The sequence below is a fragment of the Homarus americanus genome, unplaced genomic scaffold, assembly GCF_018991925.1.
Source record: "Homarus americanus isolate GMGI-L3 unplaced genomic scaffold, GMGI_Hamer_2.0 scaffold30768, whole genome shotgun sequence".
Classification (NCBI taxonomy): domain Eukaryota; kingdom Metazoa; phylum Arthropoda; class Malacostraca; order Decapoda; family Nephropidae; genus Homarus; species Homarus americanus.
In genome coordinates this window covers 1,317,501-1,339,544 of record NW_024746690.1, presented here as the reverse complement: position 1 = coordinate 1,339,544, position 22,044 = coordinate 1,317,501, and the positions used below count along the sequence as shown (strand labels likewise).

General features: G+C 39.1%; 1 protein-coding gene across 1 annotated transcript in view; it reads right to left on the bottom strand.

Annotated features, from left to right (window-relative positions):
• LOC121879395 overlaps positions 1-22,044 on the bottom strand; it is a 355,762-nt gene that overhangs the window by 264,316 nt on the left and 69,402 nt on the right. The window contains exon 5 of the transcript XR_006091322.1: positions 2,163-2,248. The gene's annotated coding sequence lies outside the window, so the exon portion shown is untranslated. The remainder of the gene's footprint in view (positions 1-2,162; positions 2,249-22,044) is intronic.

Genomic DNA, 22,044 nt, shown 5'->3' with positions numbered 1-22,044 from the left:
CACACCTGGAGGGTTAAAAAAATTAGCCCTTAAAGTATTAAACTATCGTAGTCAAAGGGTTAAACCATGATTATCAAAAGGTTAAACCATCGTTCTCAAAGGGTTCAAATATCATCTTCCTCAAAGAATTAAACCATCATCCAAAAAATGTTTAAACCATCATCCTAAAAATGTTTAAACCATCATCCTCACAGAATTAAACCATCATCCTCAAAGGTTTAAACAGATTCAATCCCTTTACGAGTCTAGCTTATAGATGGCACAGTAGTATCTGATGCTGTTATCTCCCTGGAACAAATACTTTTATGTTTTCAGGAGACAAGACTCTTATAATGTGAGCAAGATACTGTTTTTGTACTGTTTTTGTTGTATTATTTGTTTGTGTTAAGGAGATGTTAAGGAGAGTCTATAAGCTAAACCAGTATCATGTTTAATTGAAACCCGTGATTTGAACTTCTTTAATTATTTACAAATATGTTTCCATCAGTAATCATATTTATCAGTAAAGTTTCGAGAATCCTTTATACACCTTGACTACTCTCACTGATATCCTTACATACAGGCGAGTTAATTATTCACCAGGTGTACGTTTTAATTAAATCAAGTAAAGATAATATATAATCATATCTATTTATTAACTATAATTAATTCCAACCTCTCTACTCTAACCCTGATTTAAGATTAACGTAACACGGCAGCTGAAGTCATAGTGTTATTCTGTTCTTTATCATAAACTAAGGTTATATACAGGTGTAATATCTTCAGCGTGTCACAGTCCTGTCACACTCGCCCTCTGTACCTGTTATCTCACTGTCACAGGTGTTATCTTAATGTTATCTCTGCTCTGATTGATAAACTACCTGTTGATAAAGGTCACACTTGGCAGCTAGTTGAGGTTATCATGTGTTTTCTTATCGAGTCACTTCAGGTAAATAGTAATAACTTCTAGTATATCAATTTCTAATCTTAATAAAGAATTCGATCCTATAAACACAATTCACTTGGCCTTATATGTCAAGTTTGGATTAGTTTTTTATTTTTAATTGGATGTGTTTATGGAAGTGTGTGTGTGTGTGTGTGTGTGTGTGTGTGTGTGTGTGTGTGTGTGTGTGTCTTATGAATGGAGATGTAGCGAAGGTCTTTGAAGTAAATTTGTTTTCTTTATTCTGATGGTAAACCGAGATTCTCTTTTGGGATTGGTCGGTTGGTTTAGCTTCAAGTCCAATAAACTGATGGGATTGGTTGGCTTTCTTCAAGACCGGTATACTCTCTCGTGATTGGCTAGCTGTTCTTGCATCATATCAGTACTCTTACGGGATTGGCTGGGTAATTCAAGTTCGGACAACACCCTCGTTGGTTTTAGCTGACGGGTTTAAGTTTAACACAATAGCATTAAACCAGATATACTAGGAGTTAAACCATCTGGCTTCTCTAAGTTCAGAAGCTCCTAAGATGGGAATTTCTTTGATTATCTTAAAACTTAATCACCGTTAGAACTTAAGCTCAAAGTTCCAACAATATTTCCATGAAGTTTGTTTTAATGGTTTAGGTTTAATTACGTTCATTTAATATTGATCATTTTGGAACTGTAATATTTTGTCAGAGTTTTCAATATTAAATCGGATATATTTCTTTTTAATATTTCTACCTGATGCTGACGGTATTTGTAAAGTAATACTAATGACGCTATATCGATCTTTGATAAAAAAAATAAATAATTATGATGGTAAATGCGTAAAAAAACGACATTTTTAATCATTACTCTACATAAAATCATTAAAATTCTGTAAAATTCTGACTACATTTATGCATTCAACGCAATTTGCAACTCTTTACTCTACTTGAAAATCTCATCAATTCTGGCATTAACTACACAATCCAACATTTATACTCGTTACATTACAGACGCTTGTTTAGTGCACTGATGACTATAATGGGCAGTTCAGTCCTCATTTACTGTGTTGTATTTTCCTGTGTTAAATCATGTTACTTTATCTAAGGCTGTTTTAGTATAACTTGCTATTAATTTCGATTATCTGTGAAGACTGAATAATAATAATAATAATAATAATAATAATAATAATAATAATAATAATAATAAAAATAATAATAAATGATAATAATAATAATAACAATAATAAATAATAATAAAATAACCTTACCATTATAGGAGAGAAGCAGTGGTGGTGAAGTGGATACATTACTCGCCTCCCGCCACAAGAGTCACTGGTTCAAGTCACCAATCCAGCTGCAATAAGGGTAACCTGACTTTAAATTTGGGACGTGAACACAATCAAGTTCAGTGTCGTTCTATATTACTTCCTTCCATTCCTCTCTTTCTCCCGTTGTCTTTACCCTTCTTTCCTTCGTTCCTTCCTTCCTTCCTTCCCCTTCTCTCTCTCCTTCCCTCCTTCCCTCACCTTCCAAGTTATCAAATACACTGTCTCGCCTACTTAGCTTTATAATATTATTCTTTACTATAATTTTCCTTGATATACTCTGCTATACTTCGTTATAATATACTTTAATATACCCACAATATATCATACTCCCCTCTGCTTTGTCACAATATATACTCTTTGATATATTCCGCTATGCTATCGTAATATATTTTTTCTATAATATATTGTACTACATTTTATTATAATACCTTATGCTATATTATGCTAAGGTATATTTTTGTCGTTATAGCTGGTGTAAGTATAATGAGGTAGATTATACACCCTGCCACACCCCACACCTTGTCACCCCACACCCTGCCACACCCCACCACACCCCACACACCTGCCACCCCACACCCTACACACCCCACACACCCCTGCCACACCCCACCACACCCCACACCCTGCCACACACCCCACCACACCCCACACCCCACACCCCACACCCTGCCACACCCCACACCCCATACCCTGCCACACTGCCATGGTAGTCACTCTGTAATATTATTAAATTATGGGGAAAATTTGAAATAACAATAATAACAACAATAACAATAATAACAATACAAATAACAAACATAATAAATCAACTAAAAATAAGATTACTAACAATAATACTGTACACACACACAAACACACACACACACACACACACACACACACACACACACACACACACACTTCAAACATTTACCTACACGAAGACTCAAAACGAATATGCATTATTAAAATTCCCCAAAGACAACAGTTCCATGAGGCTGTATTTCCCTCCCTTGTGATTATCAGTAATTATAGCCAGACAGTCTACAGTCAGTCGATAAATGAACTGTACAAGATGTCTCAGAAAAAAAAAATATATTACACTCTGACCATACTCAGATATTCATGGAAGATCGTGTGAATGTTTGTAATACAGCATCAACATTCTCATAAAAATTATCCTCATTTGTTGATGTGTAAGGTCTACATCCACACAGGTAAGGAGGATGTTGTTTGTAGAAGCATTAACGTGATGTGTATGAAAATATGTAATGGCCTGTGAATACATTTCTTTTTTGAGACTTTTGTATTTGATATATATTTTTCTTCCTTCATCCTGACATCAGTGTAAGAGTCACATAGGACGGACAGACAGACAGAGGCAGAGGGATATTAATATGAACATACAGGTTTCTTGAGCACAGTTACTAGATCAATAATAAATAAAAACAGGACAAATCTAACAACAATAATATATATACTATTCCTCCATAAAGTATCAATCTTAAACCACAACAAAGGAGATACGACCCTAAAACATTCCATAAAACAAACTTATACAAAATAAAAAAATAATAAAAAAAATAATACCAGTAGAAAATCTGATAAAATATGATTGGGTAAAAGGATCAAAATATACAGTAATTCCGTTTCCCCTCGACCAATAGGATGTCTTGTATCTAAATTACCATTAATTAGACCAGGAACTATATGAGAAATATGGGCATTAGCTTCCGTCATTAGCGGAAAATATAGATTGAAAAATATAGCGATGTGTCGTGTTAATATATTATCAACTCTATGAGCCAGCAGCGATATTCGTCCGTTAGAAACTTTTTAATATATATATATATATATATATATATATATATATATATATATATATATATATATATATATATATATATATATATATATATATATATATATATATGCAAGTAAATCACTGTAGGTGCAAGTGAAGAAACGAAGTTCCTAAGCCAGTCTGTGCTCACCCCTGAAGATGTGAATTACACGAAAGCGCTTTGGGAACTTCTGTGCTTTTCTTCCTTAGGAGTATATATATATATATATATATATATATATATATATATATATATATATATATATATATATATATATATATATAGAGAGAGAGAGAGAGAGAGAGAGAGAGAGAGAGAGAGAGAGAGAGAGGAAATAAAAAGAGAGAAAAATAAAGATAGATATACAGATAAAGAAAGACAGACAGACAGAGAGTGACAGACAAAGAAAGAGGCAGACAGACAGAGAGAGAGAGAGAGAGAGAGAGAGAGAGAGAGAGAGAGAGAGAGAGAGAGAGAGAGAGAGAGAGAAGGTTCCAGAAATATAAATCACTATTTACGTCAATCAAGCCTCACGCAATAAAATAAAACTCGTTCTTCTTTTGTTTTGGTGTTTTTTCTCCCCTCTAACCACCTCATAAACGACGTAATAACAAAGTACTGTAATCTAGAGTGACAATATCTTAACGAGTTTAGAATTTTTTGGTTTTGTTTTTTTCAAAGGGATATTTTTTTTCGGTTCACTTATGTAAAAATTATGAAAGTTTGAAATATATTAATTACGAACTGCGTAGGGTAATATTTTTCTTTTTCCGAATGCTCTCTCTCTCTCTCTCTCTCTCTCTCTCTCGTGTGCCCTTGGTAAAGTTGCAACACAGAAGGTCTCAGATACAACCAAACACAGCTTATGTCTGACCATTACCAGTATGTGTGTGTGTGTGTGTGTGTGTGTGTGTGTGTGTGTGTGTGTGTCTTGTTAATATTATCATTTGTAACTCACAAATTCTCGAATGATAAATACAGATTAATTAATAAATTCTGTCTCTGGCAATTACTGTAATGAATGGTTTTAATGTGTCTCAGTATTAAACTAGGCTTCAAAAAACACCACTAACGATTAGTATAACCTAACGATTCCGTATTATAACTTATTAACAACAATACAAATAAATCAGAGAAATAATAACCTATAATTATGATTGTTATATTAGGAGAGAGAAACAGATTTTAGAACTAGATATGAACAATATTTTGAGGATTATGAGAAAGTGGTTCAGAAATTTTTGGGACTGAATGAGTTGTTTAGAGAACTAGGATAAGGAATGAGTTGAGAAGTGTGAGGGGAAGAGCTCACTGTTTTGTCTCTTAACTTCGGAAGGTTCGTTTATGGTAACCGAACCAAATGAAACCTTCGGGCTAATGAATCTTCAGATCAAAGAACCCTTAAACCAATGAATCTTTAAACCAATGAAGCCTCAAATCAATTAACATTTAAACCAATGAAGCCATAAACCAATGAATCTTTAAACCAATGAAGCCTCAAATCAATTAACGCTTAAACCAATGAAGCCTTAATTCAATGAACGTTTAAACCAGTGAAGCCTTAAACCAATGAATCTTTAAACCGATGGCCCGCTAAACCATTGAACCTTCAAACCCATGACCCTCCAAACCAATAAACGAATCATCAAAAGAACGAATCATCAAAACAGTAAATCCGTCAAACATAGAACACTGACGAGACCGATAAATTACCTGAAGACAGACTAAATGGCTCGGAATCATCGTATAGAAAAATGGCAGTCTCTCTCTACACACATCTCCAATACACACCTCCAACACACCTCCAACACACCACCCAAACCCTCACCCACCTCTACACACACACCTCTCCAACACACACCTCCATCACACCACCCAAACCCTCACCCACCTCCACACACACACCTCCAACACACCCCACAGACTCCTACACACCTCCAATACACATCCCCTGACCATTCCTATGATAACCAAGACTGTCTGGCTGGTCATAGGGATAATCGTTTTACCTTAAGGCCGCCTTGATATCACATTGCCTTTAATCTTTCCTGCTTCTGTGTGCTAGTTACGTCTGTGCCTTGTGATATCATGTGCTGGTGGTTATAAAGTGTTTGAGATAACGTCTGGGTGTACGGTTGATGACAAGGGGGAGGTAGAGGGGTGGTGGGGTGGGGGTAGAAGGTGATGGGGGTGGGGTGGGGGGTAGGGGGGTGGTGGTGGTGAGGCTGGTGAGGGAGGTTATGGTGAGGGAGGTTGTGGTGATCAAGGATGCAGACCACTTCTGTCCACCACCACTGTTAATGTGATGCAGCCGACCACTCGCTATAAATCACGGGAGACCTGCCACTTCGACGCCCCTCTTCTCCTCCTCCTCCTCCTTGCTCACTGCATAGCGTTAACCTACTCTCTCTCTCTCTCTCTCTCTCTCTCTAATCTGTGAATCACTCAATATGAAATCTCTAAACCGAAAACCAGAACAAGAAAAATAATAATAATAATAAAACACACAAGGACACAGTATTATAAAACAGGGGTTCCTCAAGGTGCAAGTCTACCCCCTTCTTTCTTTTTTTCCTCTTCTATATCTCTGTTATATAAGTCTCTTTAACTTCACTATGGTAACCTGACATGTGGGTTTATGTAGTGTATCAGATTACTAGACGAGATGTATCACAGTAAACATGAATCTCTTTTTTTGTTTTATTAGCCACATTAGATCTTGTCCTCGTGATAATATGCAAATAATACCCAGACATTTTACTATGCCTTCATAAATTGACTCACCGATTGGATCACCTCACATGAAGACTGGATGACTACATTAATAGATTTTCTCTATCTCTTTGTCTCTGTCTCTCTCTGTACTCTCAAATATTTCCTCATTCGTTCTGTAGTCTCGCATCGAAATAATCTCTCTCTCTCTCTCGTCAAGTTCTAAAGGTCTTTCCCTTGTCAACATTATAAAATCATGAATACAAATCCTCGTAACTTTAACATCACGACTTATACGCCACTCTTAAGAGGCAAACCCCTTCTTACTGCTGACGGAGACCTCCATTCTATTTACCATTCCATACCGCCTCTTTGTAACTCTAAGCCAGTGTTGCTGTTCAGGGGGAGGAAAAAAAAAACAGACGACCTACTCAAAAACACTAGGTTGGTCTCCCCTCAAAAAAAAACAAAAAAAAACAGAATTATATTAACACACATGCAGTATTACTCGTTTGACCCTAATCTAAATATTATGGTATGAATATCAATCAACTATGCTATCTTACTTGGTCTCTGTGTTTGGCCATCAATCCTAAAAATAACAATTCTGCTCACCACACATTTGAGGGTCTGGTCTTGTATGTGTGTATGTTTGTCACACACACCTACACACACACACACACCCAAACACACACACACACACACACACACACACACACACACACACACACACACACACACACACACACACACACACACACACACACCCAAACACACACCCACACACACACACACCTAAACACACACACACACACACACACACACACACACACACACACACACACACACACACACACACACTGCAAATTACACTGTGTTTAATCCTTAGGGTCAGGTTTGATCTAGTGTTTAAAACCCACATGGTTCCTCTCCGCCTTTTTAAACACGTGTATTTACCTGATTTTCCTCACCTGTTTTCCGGGTGGAATAATTATTGCTAAGTTGTTGTTATTGTCTCTTAATAGTCTACATTAATAGTCTAACAAGAACAGTTAATATCAAATGACACTGGATCACATAAACTGTCTTAAAGGCGCGAGGTACAAGACTGATTCGTCTCACTGCATGACCTCACTTAGTTTGAACGTTACAGGTTGTGGACGGGACGATGCAGTGGGCCTATGATGTTGGACAAGTTCAGTTCAGGAAGATGAACTCAAACTAAAAAACACTAACGACTCCAGTAGTTAGCAGGGCATTAATTATTTCTAAAGATACAAGTAGTTTATTTTTCCTAATTACTTGCTGACGACAGGTGAGGGATTTTATTCAGCATATTATTTCATCAATACAGTGATCTGATAAGTACACTTTAGATGATTTACTAAAGAAAAACCCCAGATTAGTAGACTTTAAGTAAAACAAAACAAAAACTCCAAAACTCAAAGATCGAAACTAAAAACCCAAGATCTAGTAGAAAAAAAAACCTCTAAGATTGGCAACAACTCCCCTAAACAATTTTTTTTCACATAACTTTAGAGAGAAAAAAATCAATAAAAAATCCCCCCAAAACAATAACCTACGATATGCCATAGGTAATAACACTCCACCTATAGAACAACATACTCCTTCCACCCCAACTCCTCTACACCACCAAGCCTACATATATACTCCACCTTCCTCTAACAGAACCTTGAGTCAAAGAGGCATCCTTGATTGCCTCTTAACACTCATATATCACGGTATTATCGTTACCTCGGCAGGATATATTACATTATAGGGCCAGTTAAATCATTCCTAGTATCCTTAAGTGAGAAAGGAGATATATATACCTGTATTTTTTTTCAGGTAGGAACAAGTTAACGATTGAGTATAGTTTGTGGGCATTAATAAGTTACTGGCGTTAATTGTCAAACATCTCGTAGGTTATGTAGAATTGATGGTTATATTCGTACTAAAGACCATAATTATTTGAAAGGTGTGTAATATTAGTCTTTTTTCTCAGGTAGATTGAGGTGTGTTTTTTGGTTGGTGTTTTTTTTTTGTAGGGATGAGTTTTTTGTTGTGATAGTTAGTAGTAATAGTATTAGTACAGGAAGTAATAGTAGTAGTAGTAGTAGTAGTAATAGTAGTTTCGTATATACAAAACACTAATAATGGCCCCTTATTTTTACCCAAGAGACTAAACACCACTAAACACCATTATCACCACCATACAGTCTCAGCTACCATCTTCAGCACCATTAAAAAGAAAATCATTATTACTACCACTATATTGTACATTTTAAAGCCACTATCACCACACACTCTTAAAGTCTCTCAGTAACACCATCACCACCATTAACATCACTATTAGCCACCATTAACCACCATTACCTTTAGATATTTATGGTGTCATTAATATCCGTCAGATTACCATTATTGTATGGATAAGTCTGTCCTACCACCATTACAACAACTACCATAGCTACCACAACCATTATCGATCTTATTACCATTAACTTAACTTACTACCATCATCTATCTACCACAACTACCACAATTATTACCCCTACCGTTATTAACTATCCTACCATCATGACCACCATCATCTACTAACCCTCCCTACCACCTCAACCATAACTACCAACCACTACCATCCCCCCTTCTACTCTACCATCACTCCCAACGCCGCCTATCAAAAAATAATCACCTTACCACAACAACCAACTCAACCACCACTACCAAACTCCTACCAACCACTACTACAACCACAATTACCAACCCTCAGCCTCATACACAACCACCCCTATCAACCAACCCCCTCCTTCCCCTACTACTACCCCTAAGCGCCACTAACACTCCCTTCGTCCGTGCCAGAGTTTATGAGAAAATAAGACCTGCTAAGCATGCAATTCCCAAGTGATGTAAAAATGTTCCTCTGGTCTGTGTAGCAAGTTTGTGATTTAGGTAATTGGTTCTTGTGACAACCCATAGTTTATGTCCCACAGGTTAATTATCCATTTTCTTTACGTTACTTAACATTACCTGAGCGCTGAGAAATTAATACCGGTTGACAAAGGTATTATTTGGTGTAATTGTCTTGGGCATTACCTCCCTCTCTCTCTCCCTCTCCCTCTCTCTCCCTCTCCCTCTCTCTCCCTCTCTCTCCCTCTCTCTCCCTCTCCCTTATCCCCTCCCTTTAGTACACGCTTTAATACTTTACCTTCTTTGTACTACTTCAATAATTCTCAATGTCATAAATTCATGCACCTTTTCTGTACACTTGTTGATATTACACAGATAGATTTTCCGTCATACATAGTCGACTATATACAGTTTTACACATACTCAGTTATTATTACACACACACACACACACACACATACACACACGCATGTACGTTCCCCGAAAAAAATGCTTTGAAATCTACAATAACTTCATATTTCGAGTACATACGAACACTCGTTGTTATTATTCACGTGTACAATAATATTCGCGCATGAGTGGTTGACTGGTTGGCAATAATGATTAAAAGAAACAAACCCTATGTATATCTTTCTTTATTCCTTCCAAAGATATTTTCCCTATGATGGAAATAACTCGGCTAGAAAATTTTCACTGCGAGAATAAATTGATTCCCCCTCCAAGAGTCCAAATAATCTTCAGTTTTCTTCAAGATTTATTTTGGTCTGTCAGGTGAAGTGAACTGTGATGTGTGTGTGTGTGTGTGTGTGTGTGTGTGTGTGTGTGTGTGTGTACTGTACAGGATATGCATATGTATTTTTTTGCACACGTCAACTGCTGTCGGGTTCATTACCGCGCACACACACACACACACACACACACACACACACACACACACACACACACACACACACACACACAAATAAACACACACAAATCTCCTCAGGCTGACCCACCCAAACGTTCTCACACGCAATCACACGGACCACCGCCCCATCACACACACACACCCCATACACCCCACTCCCCTCTCCACGTCCCCATCTACTCCACAAGTTATCCACCTCCTCCCTATCTCCCCAGTATCCTCCCCTACTCTTTTCTCCCCACTTCCCCACCCATCGACTTACCTTCGCATACTTAATACCTCTCCCTACGCCCCAAATCTCCCCATCACCTCCCCTACAAGCACCCCTCCCCATCACCTTCTCCCATCTCTCCCCACAACCCCCACCCCTCCCCATCACCTCCCATCACCCACCCCTCCCCTTTGCCGCTCCCTCACCCCTCTCCCATCACTCCCCACCTCCCCATCGCCTCCCATCACCTCCCATCACCCACCCCCTTTGCCCCTCCCTCACCCCTCCCCCCCTCCCATCACCTCCCATCACCCACCCCCTCCCCTTTGCCGCTCCTCACCCCCTCCCCATCACTCACCACACCCTCCCCTACCTTATCAGAAGAAAGTGCTCCCTGGCAGTGTTATCTTACATGCTAATCTCCTCCCCCCCTCCCTCTGCGACACCTTGGCGTGTGTACTCGCTATTGCCGGCGATCACGTCCGCCTGGCGCTGTTGTCGGACTGCTAAACCACTTGCCGATCTATAATGCCAAAATCGGTTGTATCTCTTCTTTGGGATCCGTTAGGTTAGGTCAGGTTAGGTCAGGTCAGGTCACAGTTTATCCTAACACACATCTTCACTATCATCCTAAAAGTCAACATCACCATCACTTTTAGTATAATATTTCTCGGGGACTAAACTTAAAAGAGTCAACTTTCTCATACCCAAAAAAAAAAAGTTAAAATTCTGTAAAAAAAAAATGGAAACCGAAGTGGAATTTATGTCCAATTATTACCCGGACCTTCAGTACCGTAGGATGATAACAGTTATTAACATGAACACACTCCTGGACCACTCGCCAAGGTCTTTCAGTGATAAATGTAAATTAGTCTTAGATAAGGAATTAACACAGCAACGAGAACTCTACATCGATGAAGGCTTGTCGATAATCATACAGGATCCACCGACTTCATGTTGTGTCCCCCTATCGCGCCACGGATATTAAGACTCACTTAAACCAAAAGCTTCCTAGTGTCGTGAATCAGTATCTAGCTAACCATAACCAGAGGTACATCCTGAGTGTCAATCGTCAACTACAGGCACCATACTGCGCCACGTGTGCTTGCCATTCCCTCGCCTTGAGTTCGTCTGCCATTACCCACCATCTCACCGCGCAGGAGTCGAGGACGTTCCACCAAAGCGACCTAAAAGCAGTAACCACCGTAGAGGACATTATAGCTGAGTTGCCACAGGTTCTCCACGTGTTATCTGGAGGAGAAGGCGTGGTACTCCAGCGTCAATAACAGGAGGCCGGTGCCGCTATGTAAGTATAGACCTAGCCGACGGCATCAGCGATCTCATCATCCTTACCGACACCTCACCACCACAAGTGTCGGGATTCAAGTTCTGGATGATCCTTCACCGACAGACAAACAGATAAACATTGAGTTGAGACAGACTGATAGACAGACATAAAAAATACCCCGACTGAATCAAACCCCCTTCAAAAACTTTAAATTTACTGCAATAATTCATGACCAAATGCCTTACCATGCTGTTGGGCTTTAGTGATGAGTGACCGGGGGAGAATAAAGTTACCCTTGTTTGCTGTACTGTGTGGGGTATAGATATGAACAACGCTTTATTCTCCTTTAGAACTGAAGAATTTGAATACAATACGAAAGTTTGCATCGAAATACACGAATACCTGGCTGTGTATGTATGTATGTATGTATGTATGTATGTATGTATGTATGTATCTCTATATCTCCTTGAGTTTAGAACATTATACCGTGACAAAGAATAATCACTATAAATGAATAAATAAATAAATAATATACAAATATATTCACTGGACAAACACTTCCTTTAATATTGTAATCTTCAACAACCATCTACCATTTACCTGGAAGCAAAGAGTCTGATTTATTAACAGGTAAGTACATGTTTACAGCCTTAAAGAACCTGCTTAGCTAATCCTAGACTCCTGATTGTCAGATTATTCAGATTGGGAGACTCAACAAATCAGGTTAAGTTAAATGATAAGCGAACATCTTAACCTTATATGTTATTGTTAACTGAGGAAGACTCATTTCACCTGATCATAACAACAGGTGTTTGTCTTTTTACAGGTGTTAATTAATTTAGACTCACCTGTTGTGTAATAATTAGTTGTTTTTGTTTTATTTTTTCGATTGGTTGTTGGTTTTATTACTATATTTTTTATGTTATTATTGAATTAGTGTTGTTGTTCTTGTTTGGGAGAGGAAAAGGAGGGATTATTTTTTTTTACGATTTACAAGGTGATCTCTTATGGGTTTAATTATACCTTACAGACTGATTTACAAAAGAGTTTATTTCCAATTTACTCTTTAATGAATTAAGTGATATATTTACGATTTACAGAGTGACGTATTAAGAGGTTTATTTATGATTTACAAGATGTACTGGCGGATTTATTTACAATTTACAAGTTGACATGTTAAGCGTTTTGTTTTCGTGTTTCAGAATATATACAAAATAAAAAAAAATATATAAACTAAAACAATTATTAGGGCTTAAATAATACTAGACAAAAACAAAAACACTTATTTAAAACTTCAAGAAATACAAAGGAAAAAATATATATTCTTTGATTTGTTTTTAACGTTTTTAGAAGTATATATAAAAACGAGAGAAAATAAAAAGGAATATTGGACCTCCAGAAATAAACACGAGACACGTCATAACAGCAGAGGGTATTAAGGCCACAAGTGTGTGTGTGTGTGTGTGTGTGTGTGTGTGTGTGTGTGTCCTCAAACTACCACCTGCCACAGATGTGTTCCCTCTTTATCTCTGTACCTCCTTCCTTACCTTCTTCCCTCCCTCTCTACCTCCTTCCTTCCTTCCTTCCCTCTTTTCCTCCCTCCCTCCCTCCCTCCTTCCATCCTCTTCTCTCTTCCTCCCTCCCTCCTTCCCTTACCGACTCCTTTCCTCCCTCCTTCTCGCCTCCTTCCCTTACCCCAATTCTCCTTCCCCCCTCTCTCCCTCACCCCCCGCCCCTCACCCCAGCTGCTCGTGCTGGCTCCACCCCGTATCAACCTCTGCTACTATTTAAACATTTGTGCTGTGTTGGGTTTATCCATTTCCGCAATTTTGAACATTTTTTCTTCATTCAGTATGTGTGGATGTGTGTGTGCAGGTAGAGAGGCACCGACCCCAATGTATGTGTGGCGCGATTACGGTCACCCTGACAGGTATTTGAAGGCCGCATATGTTGTATGTGAAGGCTCTGTTTTCTTTTTTTTAGTTCAGGTCTCTCTCTCTCTCTCTCTCTCTCTCTCTCTCTCTCTCTCTCTCTCTCAGTAAGACAGGGCAGTATTCATTACAGTAGCAAGAATAACACAGGAAATATCAACTAGACTAAAAAATATAACCAAGCTATCATGTACACTGCGTCCAGGATGTAACACACACACACACACACACACACACACACACACACACACACACACACAAAATAAACATGATTTTCATTACCATTTCATTAATATAATTTTTCGCAAATATTTCAGAGTCTTATAATAGTTCCCCCTCACTAAAACTGTTCTCACTACCAACAGAAAATGAAAGACGGGATTGATAAATTACTTTCATTAGTATTTAATTACAGTTACAAGCAACAGTAAATGACCAACAGGAGTCAACAGTAAAGTCCCAAACAACGGAAAATGCTCAACAGAAGTCAACATTCACAGCATCAAAAACTATATCTACGAGCAACAGAACACGACCAACAGAAGTCAACAATCTCAAACGAAACAGATGTCACCAACAACACAGTAAACGGGACAACAGGAGGGTCAATAGTCTCTCAGTCTGGCAGCAAACTGTTAACGGCATAATAGTCAGTTAGTCGTGTTATCTGATGAGAGATACGATCATGTATATCTCACGAACCTTAAATATTGTATGACTGTATATATGTATGTATGTCTGTATGGAAGGGAGAAGATGTGTGTGTGTATGCATGTGTAAGTGTGTGTGTGTGTGTGTGTGTGTGTGTGTGTGTGTGTATGCGTCGTATACGTAATCATGAGAGCTGTGAATGACGTCAGTAACACGCACATCGTCATGCAGCTGACACACACGATCTCTCTCTCTCTCTCTCTCTCTCTCTCTCTCTCCCTCTCCTCTATATATCTCTCTCTCCTTTTCATCCTAACGCTGAATACAGGCCGTCCCCCCCACCACCACCTAACCTAGCAACCCAGCACGGCTTCCCACACCCCACCACACTCACCTCACCCCACCCCGCCTCACCTCACCGCCAATAGGAGAATTTCTAGTAATTTTTATCAATTAAAACCTAAAACAGGTTCTTGGTACAATGGGAAATACATAAAATTGGTGAGGGTTTCCACTGAGGATCTGAACTGTGAATATAAACATGAGGTAGGTGTAGTGTGTGCGTGTGTGCGTGTGTACGTGTGTGTGTACGTGTGTGTGTGCGTGTGTGCGTGTGGTAACTCTCACATCCTGGTACATAAATATATTTTACACACAGACAAAAAAATAAGCATTACGATCCGCTAACTAGAAGCAGATTAAGTAAAATATGTAATATATTTAGAAGTAAAATAAAGGTTGAGAAAATACCTAAAGAAATTGAATATGATGATGAATAAATTTATATCCTTAACTATAAGTGTAACTGATGGTGTTGATGACGTGAGCAGTTATGACGTCACTCCTAAAAAACGAACGTGTGTGTGATCGTGAGTATACGTGTTAAGTGAACGTATAAAGGAACTTAAAAATATATTTCTAATCAGAAACTCGGTTGGCCACTCTATTGACTCTGTCTCAGAATCCAAGGCACCGCACCACACCACCACCGCCACACTACACCACCGCCGCCACACCACACTCCATAAAGCTTATCACTATACTACCGTCTCTTTGCTTGAGGATAAATAAAGCGGTAGATTTATAACCAACTGTTTGAGCCTCACACTGCAGGACAAGTGTTATCCACTCCACGTTAAAAGCCTCCATAACTACATCAATATAAACGACCAGGTAATGAGTATATCACTGTGGTCCCAGGTTACTGTGTGGACCTCACGTCTCACCCACTAACTAAGAGGCTTCGGATTCACGCTCCGATACTCCCGGGGTTCACACCTCACGGAGACAACGCTCAGTGTACCAGTCGGAAATGTCGCCAACTGTACACACACACAGAGCCAAAACACAGATGAACTACATGATTACACTATCCTCGTGACTACACCTTAACGATGCTATAGGTATTTGGGTGTGACAACAACAACACGAGATGTCTAGACGAGGCATCAAAACAACTCGGAACAAGACTGTGTGTGTGTGTGTGGGAGAGCTTTTGGAAGGAATAACAAGATGCCTAAGGTAAGACGAGGTAGCTAACACGCAGGTGGAACTATCAGCCTGGAGCAGAGCCAGTCCTACACACACACACACACACACACACACACACACACACACACACACACACACACACACAATCACCCGCATACAGTAGAAAAGGGAAATGACTCCTCCAAGGGAAGAAAAAAAACGAAATATATACGTTTTAGCTACATAATGATTGTGTATAGGAAGGAAATTAACGCATAATACATCTTAACCTAGATTTTTTTTTTATGTGGAGGAGAAATTTTAATATCAGGGAGAGAGAGAGGGAGAGAGAGGGAGGGAGAGTGAGGGAGAGGGAACCCAGTGTGAAAACGCCTCCTACCTGCCTTGGCCAAGTATGTACCAGAAAGTGGTGCTATTGATCCTACCATTACATAGATATGATCTACCTTCTCTCCGCCACTACCACCACCAACCATCAACATCACGCACTCTTGAGTTAATGTTGCCGCCGCTACCACCACCACCACCACCACCACCGCCGCCATCACCACCACCACCACCGCTGCTGTTCCTACTCCTACCTCCTCTTAGCTGTTGTTATTGCTGTGAATATTCCTTCTAGCTGTTGTTATTGCTGTGAATATTCCTTATAGCTGTTGTTATTGCTGTGAATATTCCTCCTAGCTGCTGCTCTTAATGTTATTTCTGGTCGATGCGTTTTTGTTCATGGCAATTGCATGGGTCATCATGAATGTTTATACCTTTGCAATTATTACGGACGGTGTGAACTCTTAACTTACGCCATTGCAATCATCACGAACGCTACGTACACTTGTTAAAACATTTCCCACTATCACGGACACCCGAAAACGCTTACAACTTCCCATCATCACGGACGCTACGAATGACCGCATACACACTTCTACTATTACTACGGACGCTACAGTCCTATACGTTTATTACTTCTACGTACGTTCCTCTCACCTGGGAATTACATCAACGGTACTGTCATTAGGTTAGGTTAGGTGTAGTCTTTTTTGCTGTTACTCTCGATTGATTCCGTTACTCTTAGTGTGCGATGTGTGAGAGGGAGAGGGAGGGAGAGGGGTGAGAGAGGGAGGGAGAGAAACAAAGAGAGAGGGAGAGTGGGACAGAGACAGACAGATAGACAGACGAAGAGACAGACAAACAGACAGAGACAATAACTACAAGTATTCTGTTACTCTCACACACACACCAAACATACACACTCATACACAAACACCAATATACACAGGCAGACGCACATAAACACACACACACACATATATATATATTCGTGTATTTAAAACGCCACATTAAGCTGAAATTCTCACTTTTGATAAGAGAAAAAAATGCAAATTCATCCAAGCTATCTTACACGACATCTAAAAGAGGATCAAGTTACATTTTTAGGCATGACCCACGATCCTCTGGCCGCACGCAAATCTGACACACACACACACACACACACACACACACACACACACACACACACAGGCATTTAAACGATAAGATCAAGGAAATAACCAGGAATTTCCGACAACAAATTCTTCGCGAGAATTGAAGAAAATGACAAGATTACTTTGTTGGGTATTTTTTTCTTCCATTTAGTGGGAAGAAAATTATCTTCTTTCTGTTTCTGTCGATGTGAAGGGAGAATTTTTTTTTACCATTTTGTTATATTATTTTTTTTTTTAATTGGTAACTTTTAGACAGTCAAAAACCGTCTCAAGATTTATTTTTTTTTTATTTTTTATGTATTAGTAACTTATATATTTACTTTCAATTTGTATTCTGTCTGTCTGTCTATCTGTCCGTCTGTCTGTCTGTCTGTGGTACCAGTCAACACCAGCCCTCGTAAGGCAGCACCACCTAATACATCACAGAAATACGATCCTCTCTGCACACACACACACACACACACACACACACACACACACACACACACACGTCACCACGCTCAATCCCGCCAAATCCACCCAGCTTGTGTAAAAGGTGTGTGGATGGCGTAGATTCAGAGAGCGAGAGAGAGAGAGAGAGAGAGAGAGAGAGAGAGACAGACAGACAGACAGACAGACAGACAGACAGACAGACAGACAGACAGACAGACAGGTGCATAGGAGGAGAGAGAGAGAGAGAGAGAGAGGGAGGGAGAAGACCACGGGTAAACAGACAGACTGACAAAGACAGAAAAGAGACAGACATTTATAATAAGTAGAAATAGGACAGACATAAAAAGAGAGAGAGAGAGAGAGAGAGAGAGAGAGAGAGAACAGACAGACAGGACAGACAGTATAGACAGAGACAGACAGAGAGAGAGAGAGAGAGGTAGAGAGAGGAGAGACAGGTGGTTTTGGCTCAGAACCAGCTCGTAAATATGTGTCAGGCATGAAGGATAATCATCAACTCTCTCTCTCTCTCTTAGTCTCTGTCGTATCGTAATTTTATAAGTATTTTAGGACAATAATTATTTGTCTATTTACTGTCTCCTAACATACATACATACATACATACATACATACATACATACATACGTACACCATCCCCGACACCGGCTCCTACTACCACCTCAGATCCCTTGTCCGAGAATTGCTGTTCGACACCACAACCGCAACCAGCCCATACGTGCACGAACTGATCGCTATAAGAACAGCCCAGTCCCAACCATTGTAAAAATTATCAATAACTTGTAATAAATCAGTGTATTCACTCCCAGTAAACACTGCTCCTTACACTGTCACTATGTTGAAATGAACTGTAGTTTGAGCTTTTCCCCATCTAGTTATTATATGTCTTATTTGTGTCACTTATGTTACTTGTATATTATTTGTAATTCGTAACCCATTCCCCAAATATGTAACTGTATATTTTCAGCCTTCTGGCTGCCAAGCTCTTTCAATAAACCGTTAATTATTATTATTATTGTTATTATTATTACAGACAGACAGACGTAACATAGATACATACATACACACATATATTCTAACTAAACAAACAAACAAACAAACAAACAAACAAACAAACACACACACACACACACACCTCTTCCCCCCAAAAAAACGAATTCAGGCTTCACAAAAGAACAACACCGGAAGCCCAGGTACAAAACAACAACATATTAACACCTTTCTCACCTGTGCTGGAGTTAATCACCATTCTCACCTGTGCTGGAGTTAATCACCTTACCTGGATACCACAAGACAACATAATTATTACCAATACAATGTGCAGGAGTATGTTGCAGATCTCATTTTCAGATAAGAGTTAATCATCTAAAACAAAAAAGGTGTATCAGAATGTATTAACGGAGTGTATATGAAGGTGGTGTGAAGATCTGTCTGTCTGTCTGTCTCTGTCTATCTGTCTTCTCTGTCTGTCCGTAATCACCGTCGTTTCACTCCTTACCTCGACACCTGAGGAGTAAGAACGACATAAAAATCTTCCTCGTCCCACTAAACCACAACAATGTATAAACCAGCCCCTTTCAGATCACCACGCCTCTAGTCAGACACGCTACCACCTCCTCCTCCTACCCAAGGCACTACTTCTTCTTCGTCTTCCTCCTCCTCCTCCTTCTTCTTCGTCTTCCTCCTCCTCCTCCTTCTTCTTCACACCCTCTCCTCACCTTCCCCCATTTCATGTCTTCACTGATGCGTGTCATTATCAAGTCCTTGTTTTACACTATTATGCGGAGAAGTATGTAACATCAAGTACAGCCTTCCAATCACGCACACACACAACACACAGTCCTTGGTTATTTCCCAACATTACAACACACAGTCCTTGGTTATTTCCCAACATTACAACACACAGTCCTTGGTTATTTCCCAACATTACAACACACAGTCCTTGGTTATTTCCCAACATTACAACACACAGTCCTTGGTTATTTCCCAACATTACAACACACAGCCCTTGGTTATTTCCCAACATTACAACACACAGTCCTTGGTTATTTCCCAACATTACAACACACAGTCCTTGGTTATTTCCCAACATTACAACACACAGTCCTTGGTTATTTCCCAACATTACAACACACAGTCCTTGGTTATTTCCCAACATTACAACACACAGTCCTTGGTTATTTCCCAACTTGGTTATTTACAACACACAGTCCTTGGTTATTTCCCAACATTACAAACACACAGCCCTTGGTTATTTCCCAACATTACAACACACAGTCCTTGGTTATTTCCCAACATTACAACACACAGTCCTTGGTTATTTCCCAACATTACAACACACAGTCCTTGGTTATTTCCCAACATTACAACACACAGTCCTTGGTTATTTCCCAACATTACAACACACAGTCCTTGGTTATTTCCCAACATTACAACACACAGTCCTTGGTTATTTCCCAACATTACAACACACAGTCCTTGGTTATTTCCCAACATTACAACACACAGTCCTTGGTTATTTCCCAACATTACAACACACAGTCCTTGGTTATTTCCCAACATTACAACAGCTAAAACGAACGAACGACGAAAATTTTTTAAATAAATTCAATGTTTACTTGACTCCAACGACTTCACATCACGACATGACTAAGATTAGCGCCTGACTTTACAGTTTAGGGAGGTGAAAACGATCCAGTGCAGTGCCCGGTCATGTTGCTTCTTTCAGGCATACGAAAACCACTTTTACTTTACCTATAAACAAATCACTGTTATCATTATTGAGATATTTAACCTAACCGAACCGAACCTAACCTAACCTAACCTAACCCCCCCCCAGGTAGCGTAACGATGCTTAATCTTCAGTTGATATAAACTGGGGTGCCTAATATTCAAGTGAAATAAACTGGGGGTGTCTAATCTTCATGTGTTATAAACTGGGGTGCCTAATATTCAAGTAAAATAAACTGGGGTGCCTAATATTCAAGTGAAATAAACTGGGGTGCCTAATATTCAAGTAAAATAAACTGGGGGTGTCTAATCTTCATGTGTTATAAACTGGGGTGTCTAATATTCAAGTAAAATAAACTGGGGTGCCTAATATTCAAGTAAAATAAACTGGGGTCTTCAATGTAAAATAAACTGGGGTGTCTAATCTTCATGTGTTATAAACTGGGGTGTCTAATATTCAAGTAAAATAAACTGGGGTGTCTAATATTCAAGTAAAATAAACCGGGGTGCTCTATTCAAGTGAAATAAACTGGGGTGTCTAATCTTCATGTGTTATAAACTGGGGTGCCTAATATTCAAGTGAAATAAACTGGGGTGCTAATATTCAAGTAAAAATAAACTGGGGTGTCTAATCTTCATGTGTTATAAATGTCTAATATTCAAGTAAAATAAACGGGGGTGTCAATCTTCATGTGTTATAAACTGGGGTGCCTAATATTCAAGTGAAATAAACTGGGGGTGTCTAATATTCAAGTAAAATAAACTGGGGTGTCTATTCCATAAATAAACTGGGGGTGTCTAATTCATGTGTTATAAACTGGGGTGCCTAATATTCAAGTGAAATAAACTGGGGTGCCTAATATTCAAGTAAAATAAACTGGGGTGCCTAATATTCAAGTGAAATAAACTGGGGGTGTCTAATCTTCATGTGTTATAAACTGGGGTGCCTAATATTCAAGTAAAATAAACTGGGGTGCCTAATATTCAAGTGAAATAAACTGGGGTGCCTAATATTCAAGTAAAATAAACTGGGGGTGTCTAATCTTCATGTGTTATAAACTGGGGTGTCTAATATTCAAGTAAAATAAACTGGGGTGCCTAATATTCAAGTAAAATAAACTGGGGGTGTCTAATCTTCAGTTGATATAAACTGGGATGTCTAATCTTCACTTAATCCTATGTATAAACTCAACAACACACACACACACCACGACACATTACGTTATACACTACGACATAACTT